This window comes from Prionailurus bengalensis, chromosome E4, assembly GCF_016509475.1.
Source record: "Prionailurus bengalensis isolate Pbe53 chromosome E4, Fcat_Pben_1.1_paternal_pri, whole genome shotgun sequence".
In the NCBI taxonomy this organism is placed as follows: domain Eukaryota; kingdom Metazoa; phylum Chordata; class Mammalia; order Carnivora; family Felidae; genus Prionailurus; species Prionailurus bengalensis.
The window spans coordinates 31,370,138-31,386,775 of record NC_057360.1 but is presented as its reverse complement, the minus strand read 5'-3'; positions in this window follow the sequence as shown (position 1 = coordinate 31,386,775).

Here is a 16,638-nt window from a genome sequence, read left to right as displayed (position 1 = left end):
TATTCATTCATTTGTTGTGACAGAAAAACCAAATGTAAGATGTTAACAGTAGGGGAAACCAGGTGTAGGGTATATGGGAATTCAATTTCTATAAATTGAATATTCTTCAAAAATAAAACTTTTATTTTTTAAAAAAAAAGTCAATCTGATCTCTAAGGTCTGTGAACTGAGAATTGTTCTCTTTTACTGAACGTGGATTTCTAGCTCATCTCATTTGGCAACATCTTGATGCTTTCAATTACCAGTAGTTCTCTCTCTCTCCCTCTCTCTCTGCCCCTCCCCTACTCTCTCTCAAAATAAACGAATAAACACTAAAGAAGAGAAAGCTGCATTAATTTAACATATTTGGTAATACAGAAGTCTTTCCATACCCCACCCTAAAGAGTACCATTTCTAAACCCACATACTCTGAGTTCTAGGAATCAAAACGCATAGGCCAGAGTATGACTGCCTCCCCAAAAATACTGTCTGCAGTCTCCGTAGTAAGAGACTTTGTGGAACAGCCCCAAAGCCTTCCCAGGCTCTGTTAAATATTGGCAAAGTCCTGGGTCTCCAGGGAGCCCTCAGGACCCTCATGCCTCAATTGTCCCTGTAAGGGGAATGGGATGAGCAGGGACAGGGAGACACTGACCCCCTTCCTGCCCAAATCACAGGGCACATGGCACAGTGGAGACAGGACCAGATCAACCAGTAATGGCTGCAGCCATTAGACCACTGATGGTATGACATTCTCCAGAAGCCCCCCTGGGCAGGGAAGCCAGGGCAACTTATATGCAGGCCCACGTCACCTGCCATTGGTGGGAGGGGAAGTGGCCTGTAAGAATTAGATGCAGGCATTTGGTACAAATACACCGGCACACACCCGTGATTTTTGATGGTCTGAGATGGACTGAGATGAACTGACAACGCGTGAAATCGATGCTAACAGAAGCTGGTGTTGCGATGGGGGCCCTTCCCCTCACTCCGGCCTCGGACCCTCCTCTCGTCCCTGTCCCTTCCCTCTCTGACCCAGAGCTCAGCCTTTCCTGCTCCACCCTACTTCACGGTGACCATGAGTTTAATCTACCTTCCCTCAGTGCTTTCTCTACACTGAAATCGATGTATAACATCTCGTTTGTTACTTTGTAAGCATTCTTGAGCCTCTTCTGCTTTTGAGGCACACTTCCGTGGGAGCCCCGATTAGAACTGGGCCCAGGCTTTGGGGAGGCCCGTAAGGCACTCGACCAATTTGAAACTCCCAGTGGCAAGAAGGCGGTCCGGGACAGCTCTCAGGGAGGGCTCCAGTGGGGCCAGGAGGCCTGCAGGGAAGCGCCACCAGCTTTTTCTCCCGGACAGGATAGGGGAGATCAGCAGTTAAGAGCACCGGCCTCACATCTGCTCTAACTTAAATATGGAAGAAGACAAATGAGTCAAAATGTTGGCGCCTTAACTATGTATGAATAGCGGGGAGGTATCTGTGATGCCTCATATCTGATCACAATATCCTCTGGTTCTCAACTTGAGCATTGATCAGAACCCTTATGGGACTTCATTTTTCAAAACAAAGATGCCAAGGCCACACCTCGGGTGTCCTGCATCAGGGTCTCTGGTGAGAGGCCAGGTTTCTATGATCTGGGGAAGTCCCCCAGGGGTTTCTGAGGGGCACCCAGGGGCCAGAACCATTAATAGCCACTCAGCCCTGCCCTTTCTCTGCCATCCTGCCTGTCACCATCTGAGGGTGCCTTTTCTTCCCTCCAGAAGGCACTGAAGGATGACAGGGGTGCCTGGCCCCTCACCTGCATGCGCCAGCATGCTCTATTTTGGGGGGTGGAGGTGGGAGACAAGAGAAGACGGTAAGAGACTAGCCTCTGAAGAGCTCAAACCCTTGGATGCTTAGGTACAGAGTGTCCGAATATGGAAACCTTGACCCCATGACTGAAAGAGTAACGGCAAAACTTTTGCTTTCTGGGGACAGACATGTTCCTAAACATGCCTCAGGGCCTGATTTACCCTTGAGTTGGGTTTTGAAGGTCAAGTAGGAGTTAGCCAGGGATCTGAGGCCTGGGTAAATGGTAGTGTTCTAGGTGTGGAGAACAGAGGGGCAGCCCTGGGTGTGTGTAAAGATGCTATGTAGCAAGAGGCTCAACCAGGCCTTAAAAGTTCTTGAATCTTGGAAGGTCATGCTCCATCCTGACAGTGACAGGGAGCCACTGAAGGGTTCTCAACAGGAGGATGGGGAGCATCATCAGATGTGCACTGACATAGATCACCTCAGGGTTGGAGGAAGGTTTTAGGCCGGGAGGCAGAGAATCCAAATAAGAGGTTACTGTGGGGTCCGGGGCATTTGAAGGTCTCTAAACCAAGGCAATAGCAACACAGAGGAGAGGACACCATCCGGTCACGTTTAGAAGGCAGAACGACTGGGACACCGTGACTGGAATGTGGGCAATAAATGGGAGGGGAGAGGGGAGCCCGGGTGGCTCAGTCAGTTAAGCGCCTGACTTTGGCCCAGGTCATGATCTCGCAGTTGATGGGTTCAAGCCCTGTGTGGGGCTCTGTGCTGACAGCACGAAGCCTGCTTCAGATTCTGTGTCTCCCTCTCTCTCTGCCCCTCCCCTGCTCGTGCTCTGTTTCTCTCTCTCTCTCTCAAAAATGAATAAACATTAAATTAAAAAAAAAATAAATGAGAGAGAGGAGTTGAGGCAGACGCCCAGGTTCCTGGACGCGCCGCCTGACGAATGATCACTGGGGTGGAGGTCAGCAGGAGGGAAGGGGGAGGCCTGTGGAGGAGGAGGTCAGGCCCTCCATTTGGAGATTCCTTTGTGCAGTGGACAGACCATGTGGGGAGGAGAGACATAGAGACCTGGAGTCACAGCAGCAGGGAAATGACAGGAGGCTCGGGAGTGTGGCGTGGAGAGGGCGTCGTCCCGGGCAGAGTGAGGTGAGCAGAGGGTCACAGGGCACCAGCTGCGGAGGGCAGGGCGTGTGGGGAGGGGGGAGTCTATTTTCATGACTTTGGATTCCGTGAATCCCAAATTGGCTCAATTCTGCCTACCATGACTAAATTAGGAATGGGGCCGGGGATCAAAAGGAGTTCGCCACTAAATGGTTTGTTTTATGTGATTGTTGGTGGCCACCTTCATTAGGAGTGTTGGTAAAAGCATTAAAACTACGTTTACTGAGGCTGCTCAAGTGAAAAAGGAAATTAGAACACAGAAGGAGTTAGAGGTGTGTCCGGCTCCCCATGCCCAGTGCAGGGAGCGTGTCTGCAGACACAAAGAAGAGGCTGGACCGAGGGCACCTAAGGCAGGCAGAAAGGCCCAGAAGCTGCTGCTCAGCTGACCCCACCCAGTCCTTTCTTCCCGTGCCACACAAGAGGTGGTGGGGGTGGGGAATTCGCACCCAGGACGGGAAGAACCAGAAAGGGAAGTCTGCAATTCTACATGAACCCTGTGGCCAACTTGGCTCTCGCCCAGGGTGCCGGGGCAGCCGGGCTCAGGAGGCAGCCTCCGGTCCCCTCGAGCGCTCAGCCCTCAGACCTTCTCTACCAAGCCCAGGAAACAGGTGCAGCTGCAAAAGAATCCCCAGGTGTGATCTTGCATCCACTGACCGGGGCCGGGCACTTTTGAGCTCCTTCTCAGCAAATCTTCCAACAGGCCTTTCGCTCCGAGCCTGTTTCCTCATAGACATAAAGGAGGAACTTACCCCCCTGACGCCTGGATCTTGGACTTCTGGTCCCCAGAGCTGTGGGACAGTTTCTTGAGGAAGCCACCAGGTTTGTGAAATTTGTAATGGCAGCCCCAGCAGACTGATACACGTCTGTTCAGATTACTGTGGGGGCAGGAACACATCAGGCTATGCCTTCCGTACCTGGGAAAAGGTGACCCCTTTCAAGAAGGGAGAGGGGGAAGCCGAGAGTCCTACAACAGCTTTTTCGTCTGACTTATCTATTTGGCCAGTTGACATTTCAGCTTCTGTGCCAGTCGTGGCTTTTGCTCATTCCCACTCCACAGCCTGTCCATGACTCTTCTCTGCATCTGCTCGTTCACTTATTCATTTGCTCGTCCCGCTATCCATTTGTTTATTTGGTCATTCAATTCATTTTTCTGGTCCACATTCTGTGAGCCAGCCACCAGTGGTTCTAGATACTGGGCACACAGTGGGACACGAGGCAGACGAGAGGCCTGTGCAGGATGCCTGCGTGGCTCAGTTGGTTGAGGAACCAACTTCAGCTCATGTCATGATCTCACAGTTGGTGAGTTCGAGCCCTGCGCCCAGCTCTGTGCTGACTATGCAGAGCCCACTTTGGATCCTCTGTTTTCCTCTCTCTCTGTCCCTCCCCTGCTTGTGCTCTCTCTCTCTCTGTCTCTCTGTCAAAAACAAACATTAAAAGAAAAAAACAAGACATGCAAAATCTTAAAATTGAAAAAAAAAAAAAGAAAAAGTCGCCTGGCCACAGGGCACTTTTGTTACACTATGAGGCCAGGGCACCAATCACACAACACTGAAGTCGGTGTCAATGATGTGATGTGCTAGGTGCTACGTGACAGAAACGAAGTGTCTGAGAGTGGTCAGCTGGGGGTCCTGACTCCTGACCCCGTCTGCTTCCATGTGGGGACAAAGATGGCTGAGATATGTATGAATAGACTTGTCATGCTGGTAAGTGTTTTGCTGGCCACAAGAAGTTGTGCATCTTGAGCACAGAGGGGGACCTTAGTTTGTGCCTGCCCCCTCTGCAGTCCCATTTCTGGGGACCGAGGGACTGTCTGGCCCCGGTGGCATGGACATGTGACATCTGCAGGGTCTGGATATTTTCTAGATAAATACCACCAGGTGACAACACCAGAGGATTGTGAGAGACTCAGCTGGTCTCTGCAGGGAGTTGGGGGGGGTGGTGGTCACAAGGGTAGCCCAGAGCAGTGCAACTGAAGAGGTGCCTCCTGGGATCGCCAGGGGCGATGCAAATTCAGGCTCCACTGCAGATCTACAGAATCAGGAACTCTGGGGTGGGGTTCCCCGGCAGGTGCTGACGTTCCCGGAAGTTGAGAAACACTGGTATTGAGTACAAGTGTGGCTCTGGGGACAAATATGATCCAGTTTGAGAACCGGCCTTCTGCTTACTGAGGTTGTGTTCTCTTATGTTTAATAAGGGCTTAAAAAAAGCACCTAACTTCTATCACCAACTTCTAAAGTTGTCAATAGTATGTTAGATAATGCATGTAAGTGCCTAGGATTCACTACAAATACAGTAAACGCTAGCTAGTTACTCTTTTGTTATAGTTATTATTCTCCTATCTGCTTATGGAGAACAGGCCTTCCTACCCAACACTTCAGAGCATTAGGAGATTGTTCGAAAACTTCAGTGTGACCCAAGCTCCCTTGCAAAATGGCAGCCTGGCTGGCTGGGTGCTCTCTGCTGCCCAGCAGAACCGGTGAGGCTGCCTCGCTCAGGGCCTTATAGCTCTGGGGGTTAATAGGCCAAGAGTTTTCAGGAATCTGGGCCTCAACTTGTTTCAGGAAGTATGGCTAAAGATAAGGTTACACATGCACACCATCATTGCACCACTAGACAATGTAAATCGGGTGCCCCTGCAAGATCTAAGGGAGGAAGGCTGGTGGCATTTTGGGTAGGAGAAGGTGCTGAGAGGGGGAGCAGGGTGATAAATAGGTCTGTGTGTGAGGGGATGGGGCTGGAAAGATATCCTAGGAGCCCGGGCACTCCAGGGCCGCAGGGACCAGGGAAGGCAGGAGAATGGTCTCAGTGTTCCGGTTGCCTCATTGACTTCTGGATTAGGTCATCCCTTTGAGCACCTGTGTTTGGGACACAGAGAGTAGGAGGTTGTTCAAAATTGTAACAAGTCTCAGTGCTTGAAACAGCTTCCGCACGGCTGGGGACCACTGCCCTAAGCAGTTCAGAACGGCCAAGGGAAAGTTGCACACGCGCTGAGCTCAGACCCAGAAAGTGCATTTCCTGTCCCGCCCCACTCCTCCACCAGGAAGTTTTAACTGAGTGATGCTGGTGGGGGTGGGGGGTAGGGGGAACATGGCATTAAGACCCCCAGGCCTGATCACATGGTACAACCAGGCTGGAGACAGGCCAGCCTCTTCTTGCCCAGGAACCGAGGTAGGGCCCACACACTTCATCCGAGGACTGCTGCTTTTCCTCAGCTCTTTCCAAAGATTCCCTAGGAGGTAATTCAGTTGTGGGGCCAACGTGTCAGGGTCATCCTGTCCCAGAAGAAGAACCATACGTAGCCCAGCTTGAAGCCTATGGCTGCTAGGATGAGACCCTGTAGAGGCTGGGAGGTAGTGGTCTCCCCTGAGGTCAGAGGGCCTTGGTCGTGTCTGCACAAGTGACAGCTTCCTGCGCTGCTCTTGACTTAGATTTTCCTCTGCGATGGCTTCTGTGATCCACCCCAACCCCTGCATAGATAACCAGCAATCTTCCCCTGGGTGGCTCTCCTGGCTACCCCTCTGGGGCTCCCAAAGTGGGGTGAGAGCACTAACACTCCAGGAAGAACTATGCCTGGCCAGGGACAAATCAGAGAGAGAAAATAAAAGGTTATATATTCCTGCCAACCTTACATTCAGATATGAATTCTCCTCTGATCATCCTTATTTTTATCGTTTATATGTCTCTCTTATTATCCAGATTCTTAAAAACCATCTAAAATTATTTGTGAAAAAGACATTTCACATCTTCTTTGTGAAAAAGACATTTGAAATGTGCTCCCACCCATGCTCCTGAAGTCTGCCAATTATGTAGACTCTGATTATTTTGAATTTGTGGTCATTTATATACAGCAGGCTAGAATTTCTGAGTCTTTCTCTCTTCTTATCTCTAAGAGGGATGAAATGTAGGGAAGAAAATTAACCCCCCAAGTCAGGACACAGTCATAGCTAAGACACATGAAAAGGGATGGGGGGGTCTGTGCTGAGTTGACCATTGTGCCCACTCAAGTCTCTTGATCCTCTCCCTTCCCTGTCCCTGCCCACGATTCCTGTTCCCTTCCCAAGAAAGAGGATCAGAGGCCACTTGAGGGGGAACCTTTCTCTCCCCCTTCTTCTTTGCTCCTCAGAGGTAAAGGAAGAGGCAAGGGAAGCCGGTGCCCTTCCTTCTGTGAGTCCCACCCAGTCCCGTCACTGAATGTGGCTTCTTGGCACATCCACCTTCACGGACCCTTCTGACACCCTGTCTCCCCAGCCTGTCCCAGTCTCAGGTCATTCTGTGGCCCCTAAGCCTTCAGTTGTGGGCCTATAAATCCCCCCCAAACACTGGGACTCTGGTCTTCTGTATTATGTCTTCTGTCTGGCCCCATCGCTCCAGCATCTAACTCTGTCTCCCCCTCTGAGCCCTGTGCGGACTGCCCATTGCTGCTGGTGATAAACCCTGAACCTGAATCTATAGCGGTGCACGCATCTTGTGTTGTCCTAGAAAGACTCGGGGCCTCAGGCTTTGTCTGTGTGATTTCTCTTCTGAGAGAAAGCATACAGCAGGTTGTAAAAGATCATGGACGCAGGAACTCGCCCACCTGGGTTTGGACTGCCACTTACTGTGTGCCTTGGGCAAATCTCACCTGTCTTTGTCGTCGTTTTCATTGTGGTAAAACACACATTTATCATTTTAACCATATAATTTTTTTAATATTAATTTTTTAATGTTTATTTTTATTTTTGAGAGAAAGTAAGAGACAGAGCATGAGCGGGGGAGGGGCAGAGAGCGAGGGAGACAGAATCCGAAGCGGGCTACCGGCTCTGAGCTGTCGGCACAGATCCCGACCCAGGGGGCTCGAACTCCTGAACCGCGAGATCATGAGCGGAGCCGAAGTTGGACCTTAACCAACTGAGCCACCCAGGCGCCCCTCATTTTAACCATTTTAAAGCATACAGTTCAGTGGCATCAAATACATTCATATTGTGCAAATCACCACCACCCAGCCCCAGGACTAGTCTTGCAAAACTGAAAGGAAATGAAAATTCTGATAACCTGGTATAACACGGATGACACTTGAAGACATTATACTAAGTGAAAGAAGTCTGTCACGGAAGGACAAATGCTCCCTCACTCCACTTCTACGAAGTACCCGGAGTTGTCAAATTCGTAGAGGCAGAAAGTGGAATGCTAGTTGCCTGGGGCTGGGCAGAGGGGGAAGTGAGCTATTGTCTAATGGAGACAGAGTTTCAGTTTTGCAAGATGAAGAGAGTTTTGGAGGTTGGACGCAGAGGCTTTATTGGACACTAATGAACTGTACACTTAAAAATGGCTAAGAAGGCAAATTTCGTGTTATATATGATTTACCACAATTTAAAATTTTTTAAAATAAAAGACCTGGAAACTCTGTACCCTCACCTGTCTTTGCCTCAGTTTACTTACTTGTAAAACAGGAATAATCATACTCCCCATCTCAGAGGTTGTTGTAAGGATTAGCTGGATGATGTGTGCAAAGGGTTCGCATCAGTGACTGGCCACCTGAGTGCCCCGTGTCGACTATTACTAGTGTTTCATGTTGAGCAGGGTGGGGAGGTGTAGATCGTAGATCTATTTTTCAGAGAAAGGGGACAGGGGTGACAGGCAAGGGTGAGGGGGAGTGGGGGTAGGGGAGTCTATTCCGGGACCTTGGGAATCTGCCCTCCGAGCTGGAAGAATTCCTTGAGGCTTGCTGACCGGAACACCTGGGTCCCAACCATGCTCCTGAAGTCTGCCAATTATGCAGACTGACCACTTTGAGTTTGTGGTCATTTATATACAGCAGGCTAGAATTTCCGAGTCTTTGACTTTGCAAAAGGGTGAGCTGAACTCAGTTTTGGCATAAACCAGATTGGTTGAGGGCAGGGGAGATTTCTGAATGCCTTAACAGAAGAAACCACCTCCCAGTCCTTCAGCAGGATTTCTGGGAACATGGTTGCAAACTCTCTTACCTTCCAGTTGAGTAGACCCTCAGAGCAATTTTATAAAACGTAGTCATGGAAAAAAAAAATGTAGTTACATGTAAAAGGCAACTGTATTTAAAGGAAAAAATCACACCCTTGAAAATCTGGGAAGAATTGTCCTCTGTAATTGGGGTGTCACCCCAGTGAAGCCTGGGTCCTGGACTCTCTCTTCCTCATGGAACTCCCTCCACGACTGCAGACAGCAATTGAGCAGAGCCCCTCCCTACCCCCACCCCAGTTCCTGTGGAAAGATCCAGCTGCAGATGGGAAGCAGACTAATGAAGCAAAAAAAGGAGATTACTCCAAGGGCTTTTACAGCATCTGTTGGACCAAATGTTTTCTGATGTTTGTACTCACTCTCTAGGGATCTCGCTCCAAGAACTCTAAATGACCTCATTCTCCCCCTAACTTTACCCTCAGGCCAGACCTCAGGCCTGCACGGACAGTTGCCTGATGGAGGGGCTGAGAAGTCAGGACAGGCAGCCTCCAGGTCATTGCATCCTGTCCTTGGGGTGTGTGTGTGTGTGTGTGTGGATGGGGGTGAGCTAGCATGGCCCCTGGCAGTGAGGCCTCAGCCTCCCCTTCCCTCCGCCCTCCATCACTGGCAGTGGCTGCAGCACTAATGCTGGGAATGCTGGAGATACTGGTTTTTCTTCGTTTCTGTTCTCTAGCTTTACTGAGGTTTAACTGACATACAACGCCCCACACATATTTCAATTGTGCACTTTGAGACGTTTTGCCATATGCAAACACCCATGAAACCATTACTGGGAGATACATATCCATCCTCCCTCCCCTCCGCACCCCTGTACCCCTCCCAGGCAACCACTGGTCTGCTTTTTGTCACTACGCATTCATTTCATTTTATAGAATTTTATACAAACGGAAGGGTTCACTTTGTCTTCTTTGGTCCAGATTCTTTCCCTCGGCACAATTATTTTGAGATTCATCCGTTGTCCCATGTATCACCTGTTCATTTCTTTTTAATTCTGTAATTTGATTATCCATTCAAGTGTGGGTGGGCGTTTGTGTACAAGTCTTTGTGTGGACATATGCCTTCAGTGCTTCTGGGTAAATAGCTAGCTGTGGACTGAGTCATATGATCAATGCATGTTTATTTAAGAAATTGCCTCACTGTTTGCCAGAGTGGTGGTTCCATTTGATGTTCCCACCGGCAGTGCAGGGGGGTTCCAGTGGCTCTGCGTTCTTGCCAGCGTTTGATATGGAAGGCCTTTCATTTCAGCCATTCTTACACATGTTTAGTAGTATCTTGTGGTTTTGATCTGCATTTCCCTAACTAATGATGTGGAGCGTCTCTTCATGTGCCTGTTCGCCATCTGTGTACCTTCTCTGGTGGCATGTCTATTTGAATCTTTGCTGATTTTTAAAATTGGGTTGTTTTTGAATTATTGAGTTTTGAGAGTTTTAAAAAATATATAACGATGCACGAGTCCTTTATTAGGTGTATGCACCCTGGTCTGTGACTTGCCTTTTCATTCTCGGAACAGGGTCTTACAAAGAGCACGAGATTTCTACAAAGTCTAATTTATCAGTTTTTGTGGGTCATGTGTTGGCATCATGTCTAAGAAATCTTTGCTTAGGGTCGCCTGGGTGGCTCAGTCGGTTGAGCGTCGGACTTTGACTCAGGTCATGATCTCGCGGTTGGTGGGTTCAAGCCCTGTGTCGGGCTCTGTGCTGACAGCTAGGAGCCTGGAGCCTGCTTCGGATTCTGTGTCTCCCTCTCTCTCTACCCCTCCCCTGCTTGCGCCCTCTCTCTCTCTCAAAAATAAATAAACATTAAAAAAAAAAAAGAAATATTTGCTCAACAGAAGGTCACAAAGGTTTTGTCTTATGAGTTCTTCCAGTTTACAGATTTGGTTTTACATTTAGGTTTATGATCCATTTTGAGTTAATTTTCATATATGCTGAAAGGCACGAATCCAAGTTTATTTATTTGCATACGTATATCCAACTGTTCCAGCACCATTTGTTGAAAAGACTAATTTTTTTCCACTGAATTACCTTTGCACTTTTGTAGAAAAAAAGTTATACATTTGTTTCCTTGGACTGCCTAACAAAATACCACAAACTTTGTGGCTTAAAACAACAGAAATTTATTCTCTCGCAGTTCTGGAGGCCCAAAGTCTGAAATCAAAAGGTTGGCAGGCAGCACTCCCTCCAGAGGCTGTAGTCGAGAATTCTCTCTTATCTCTTCCAACTTCTGGTGGCTCACACATTTCTTGGTTTGTGGCCGCATTACTCCAATCTCTGCCTCTGTCTTTACCTGGGCTTCACCTGGGGATCTCTCAGGATCTTCCCTTCTTTTCTTTTGTTTTTTTGAAGTAGGTTTCACACTCAGTTCATAGCTCAATGCAAGGCTCAAACTCACGACTGTGAGATCAAGACCTAAGCTGAGATCAAGAGTCAGACGCTTAACCGACTGAGCCACCCAGGCAACCCAGGGTCTTCCCCTCTTCTTATAAGGATACCTGTCATTGGATTTAGGACCTATCCTAAGTCCAGAATGTTCTCATCTTAAGATCTTTAACTTAATTACATCTTCCCAGACTCTTTTTCCAAATAAAATCACAACATAGGTTCCAGGTGGACATACACTTTGAGGGAGTGGGATACAAGTCAGCCTACTACATGCATCTACGAGTGGGTCTATTGGTCACTACAGCTTTACATTAAGTCGTCTTACTGGTGGGAATAGGGAGTGTTCCTAGCTCTGTGTGAGCTTTGGGTACTCTTCCCTACATCCGTTGGGTGATTCTTTCCCCCAGTTGGAAAGTTGGGGCTAGTTTCCCCACACACATATGTGAGTCAGTGCTCTGCTTAAAACTTGGAGATTCCTAGGGTCCTCTCTCCATGCAGCTCTCTCCTCCTGGGTACTCTCTTGTGTGTACTGTAGCTGCCTGGGTCTCCCCAGACTTGCAGCTCCTTCTCCTCACTCACAAAATCTGCTGGGGTCCACCTCAGCTTCCCTTCCCTGGGTCATGGCTTAGAAATCCTCTCAAGGCAGTACACGGAGGCAGTTGTAGGGCTTTCTTTGTTTGTTTCCACCTCTCAGGTGTCAGTGACCCTTGCTGCCTGATGTTCAGTGTCTTGGGAACCATCATTTCCTGCATCCCTCCATCAGGCTAGGAGTTCCCAGAAGGCAGGTTCTATGCTTGCTCCATCAGGCTGGGTGTGACTTGTGAGGAGATGAGACCTGGGCCTCTCCCTTCCTCCTTATCCCTTCCTCAAAGCATGTTCTAACAGATACTTAAGTCCATAGCATTTCACTGCATGGATATCCCCCCCCCCCCCACCGAGTACGTTTGCTTCCATATGACAGGGGTTAAACTGTGGTCCCTTGAGATTGCCCTTTCTTCTCTCAATGGTTCCTGAGACCACACATCCTCTAGGAAGTCTTCCTGGATGGAGTGAGATGGATGACGCATGTCCTTGCCACACTATTTGCCCGAGAGTTCATGAATCCCTTTCCCCTGGTTTGCCATTATCCCAAGGACTCCTAGAGCTACTGTTCCCAATCTTGGGTTTCCCCAGGAAGGTTTTAATCAACCTTACCAGTTCTGTGGGAACATATGGGGTTTATAGTTTGAATAACGTTGGGAAGTTTTGCTGGGCCTATCCCACTCGTGGAGATTTGCAGAGCATAAGATTTTACAAGCCCTGATAAATATTATAGTAGAGAGACTTGTTTGCTTTGTTTACACATATTTTCTAAATGTGTTTGATTCCAGTAACTCTTATTTGAGCTCAGAATCTCTCTGGATTATTTATTGTTCTTAGGAAAACGCTTAAAGAAACACTAACCTAAATCATCATGAACAAATAAGGAGACTTCTCTTCTGTGCCTGTCTCCTCCCAGAGACCACATCAGATGAATGTTTGTTGAACAAATGATTCAGAGAAAGACTTTGCAATCACTCTCAACAGCCCATTCTGACTTTATCTTTACAGATTGGGCTGGTTTTCCACGGGACTCTCATGAGCCTCGCTCACAACATCGTCAGTGGCCCCCCTCCTACCCCGTGTTCTTTTAACCTCACCTTAGTCATTTGCTCCTATTTGGAATTGGTTAGATGTAACATGAGCAAAGCCTGGGGACACAGACTTATAAGAATACAGAGAAGAAGGGCAGGACCAGATTTTAGGGGGCACCCTTCACACTGAATTCTATGTGCCGGGCACTCCCCAGAGTCATGCATCGTGCTAGCCCTGCAGAAAGGTTTGAAAGTAGACATTCTGTGGGCCTTCTCACTTCCAGATCTCTGATCATACCGTTGTTCTGCATGCAATGCTCTTCTGTACATTCTCTTGTCAAAATTCTACTCCAGTCCTAGCTAAGTGCCACCTCATTGAAACCATCCCAGGTTCCTCAGGGATGTTAGTGTCTTCTTTCTCTGTAGTCCCATGGTCTTATCAGAGTCTGCCTTTGCACATAATTAGTTGTGTCCAGGCCTTCCTCCCTGACAAGAATGTGCATTTCATGAAAACAGCGACTATGTCTTATTCATTTCTGTATCCCTGGCTCTTAACACAGGGTCTGGTCTGGCAGAAGCTCATGGATCGTTTGAGGGGCAAGTGGATAAATGATCAGAGAGTTAGTGGAAGCTCCAAAGATCAGCCATCCTCTACCCTTCTGGGTAAGTCTTGGGTGTAACATACAAGAGTTCTTCAGGGACTCAGGGCGAGCTGAGAAGGAAGAAGGGGAGTTTGAGACGTTAAGTTACATGTATCAGTTCTGGACAAAGCCAGGGAAATGGTGAGACTCAGCTCAATGTCCAGCCTGCTGTATTGATGTTATCATGTTGCTGGACATTAAAACCTAGCAGATAAATGCTTGGTGTCTGCAATGAGGATCCCCCGCCCCAGCACATACAACTGGACACATTCATGTGTACACAGGGGCAACTTAGGCAAATACGGGAATTATCACATGTGGTCACATCTACATGGAGATATGCAGGTGTGCACTTGGAAGGCCAGGCATAGAGATGCATGAGGTATACAAGAACACACACACACACACACACACACACACACACAGGCTCAGCCATCTTTGAGAGCCCAGAAACACAGCAAGTGTGATAACAGGTATTCAAGGGTAGGGAAGTGAGAGCCCTGAGCAAACAGATGGGCTGTCTGCTGATAACCAAAGCCAAGGAAAACTTGGAAAGACTGAACATTGATCTCTTCCCCACCTTCCCTTCTTCTTTTCCAGAGAGTAGTCTGGGACTTAAGGCAACAAGCCAGCAAGATCCTTCCAGCATTGCCCCCCTGTGAACAACCACGGTGTCTGATACTCAGCAGCCAGAACCAGCAAGCATCCAACTAGCTTGGACCCTGCCTGGGACAGCTCTGCACCAGATGGCAGGGGCAGGCCCTCCGGGAAGGGGGCAACTCCAGATAATCCCCTCCTCTGGGCTACCCGTCTGCAGTGATCTGGCTAGTTCCAGCCTCCAGCACAGTGCTTACACCCTGTCTGTATCTTGTTCCAGTTGCTGTCATTACAATCACAGTGTGTGTGTGTGTGTGTGTGTGTGTGTGTGTGTGAGCACACACCCCTGAGTGACCTCTGTCTGGTCAGGAACTCCCAAGGGCAGGGATCATGCCTTCCACAGTGAAGCTGAGCCTCTCTCTCTTGAGCAAAGACCATGGCTCCCTGGGCTCCTCCAGGGGGAACAGGGACTGCTTTCTCCTCACCTGCATATCCCCCCCAAAGGCCCCAAATGAATGTAGTTTCTCAGTTGGGTTTCTATCTGTGGGCTGTTGCAGTCTCTCCCCTCCAGATCATTTGGGAAATCCTGGCTGCTGGAGGGCTCTAATGAGCCTCCAGACTTCAAGTTTCAATCTCTGGCAGGCTCAGAGGCCACAGGCCGGGGAAGTGATCACCTGCACAATCCCAGCTGTGAGCACCCCAAGGGCAGAGTCCTCTTCGGTTTCTTGGCATATTTGACTCACTAGGGAGTTGTTGAGAACCTAAGATTTCCTCAATAATTTACGTCCATGCTCCTCGCTTGACAGGATCACATGGCCTCGGACAAAGTCAGTGAACACTATCCTAGGAATCTGATCTCCTGGGTCCAATAACAACAACAAAAGGAACAATGGCGAGGATTACTCTGAACTCTGGCCAGCACCTGGGAGGTCTGGACCCAGCTGGAGGCCAGTGACCTGATAGCGCCACTCAAGCTCAGCAATGGCCTTCTACTTGCTGGGAGGTGGAGGGTAATTGAGAGAAAGGCAGCCGAATGCTCTGGGAGTCTTAGGAAAAAGTGTTCGGCCCAACCTCACTAGCCTGTGGGGCTCCTGAATGTAAACTGAGCGTCTGCTGGGCATTCTTGTTCTTTGTCTTTCTACCTGTGCTCACGCCCATCCTCTACCCTGGTTCCATGTCTTGGTTCCCCTGCATCGTCACCCCTGTCTTCCCTGGCCTCACTCCCTCAACATATAAACACACTTAGAACTTTGGAATCTTCAAATAAATCCCCCCTTGTCCTTTCCAGTCACCCTATTACCCTCCTTCCCTCTTTGGATAAGCCACTGGAGACAGACCAAGGGCGTTCCTCACTGTTCACTGCCCACAACCCACTGGCCTCCTACACATGTTCCACAGAAGCACCCCCTCTCCCCATGACTAACATACCCAAAGCCCCCACCCCCCGGCACCTGAATGTTCCACAGACAAGTTCTGAACTTGTTATTTGCTAATCAAAAGTTTTTTTTTTTTAATACCTTCTCTGTGCCAGGAACTGAGGTATGATATGAATACGATTAGGGCCAAGGAGCTTACGATTTGACAGTAAGCAGAAATATGAACCAAGGATAACATATCTAATTGCTAAGGGATACTACTGAAATATGCCCAGAATGTTATGGGAACCCAAGGGAAGTGCATCGAACCAGGAGGGGAGGAGCAACTGGTCAGGGGAGACTTTCTGGGGGAATTGGGTTGGAACTGAGTTTTGAAGGATGTGTGGGAAGTGGGTAGCAGAAATTGGGATTTGGGCTATAGGAGTCTTTCACTTTTAGGTGACAGGACAGATTTAAGCAAACCAGGGACACCTGAGTGAAGCTGGCCTCAGAACTCACACAGCATTCAGACTTGCTGCTGTCCTTGCATCGGGTCTGTTGTTTCTTCCTCTGGGTTGAACTCATTCTCTCCTAATCAGTTCAGCTTGTTTCATGTTTCAGGGGTCAGTTGGCCACAGGAAGTTCCAGGCTTTTATCAACTCAGTTGGTTAGCCCCAGCATATATATATATACATATATATATATATATGTGTGTATATATATATAATATATATAAAATCCCAGAGGAGGGCAGGGCTCTGATTAGCCCAGCTTGGGTCACGTGCCAATCCTAGGCCAATCACAATCACAGAGGTGTGGGATATTCTGCTTGACCAGACCCGGCTTCCCTACCCACTCTTGCCACCAGGGGGCGGGATGCAGTGATTGGCAGCTCCAACAGGGCCACATGGAATGAGTCAGGAGAGGTAACCCAAAGGAGAGGGTACCGAGAACACAAACAACAGATGTTCATAACACAGTACTTTCTAGCCAGAGAGAATCACATGTACAAAACTATACAACAGCCATGGAATGTGTCTTGGAATAACTAAGAGTTTTATATAACTGTATCTAAGGAAGGACTTAAGGGAGTGACAAGAAATAAGCATAGAGAAGAAAGAATTGGGAGGGCCATATGTGCGA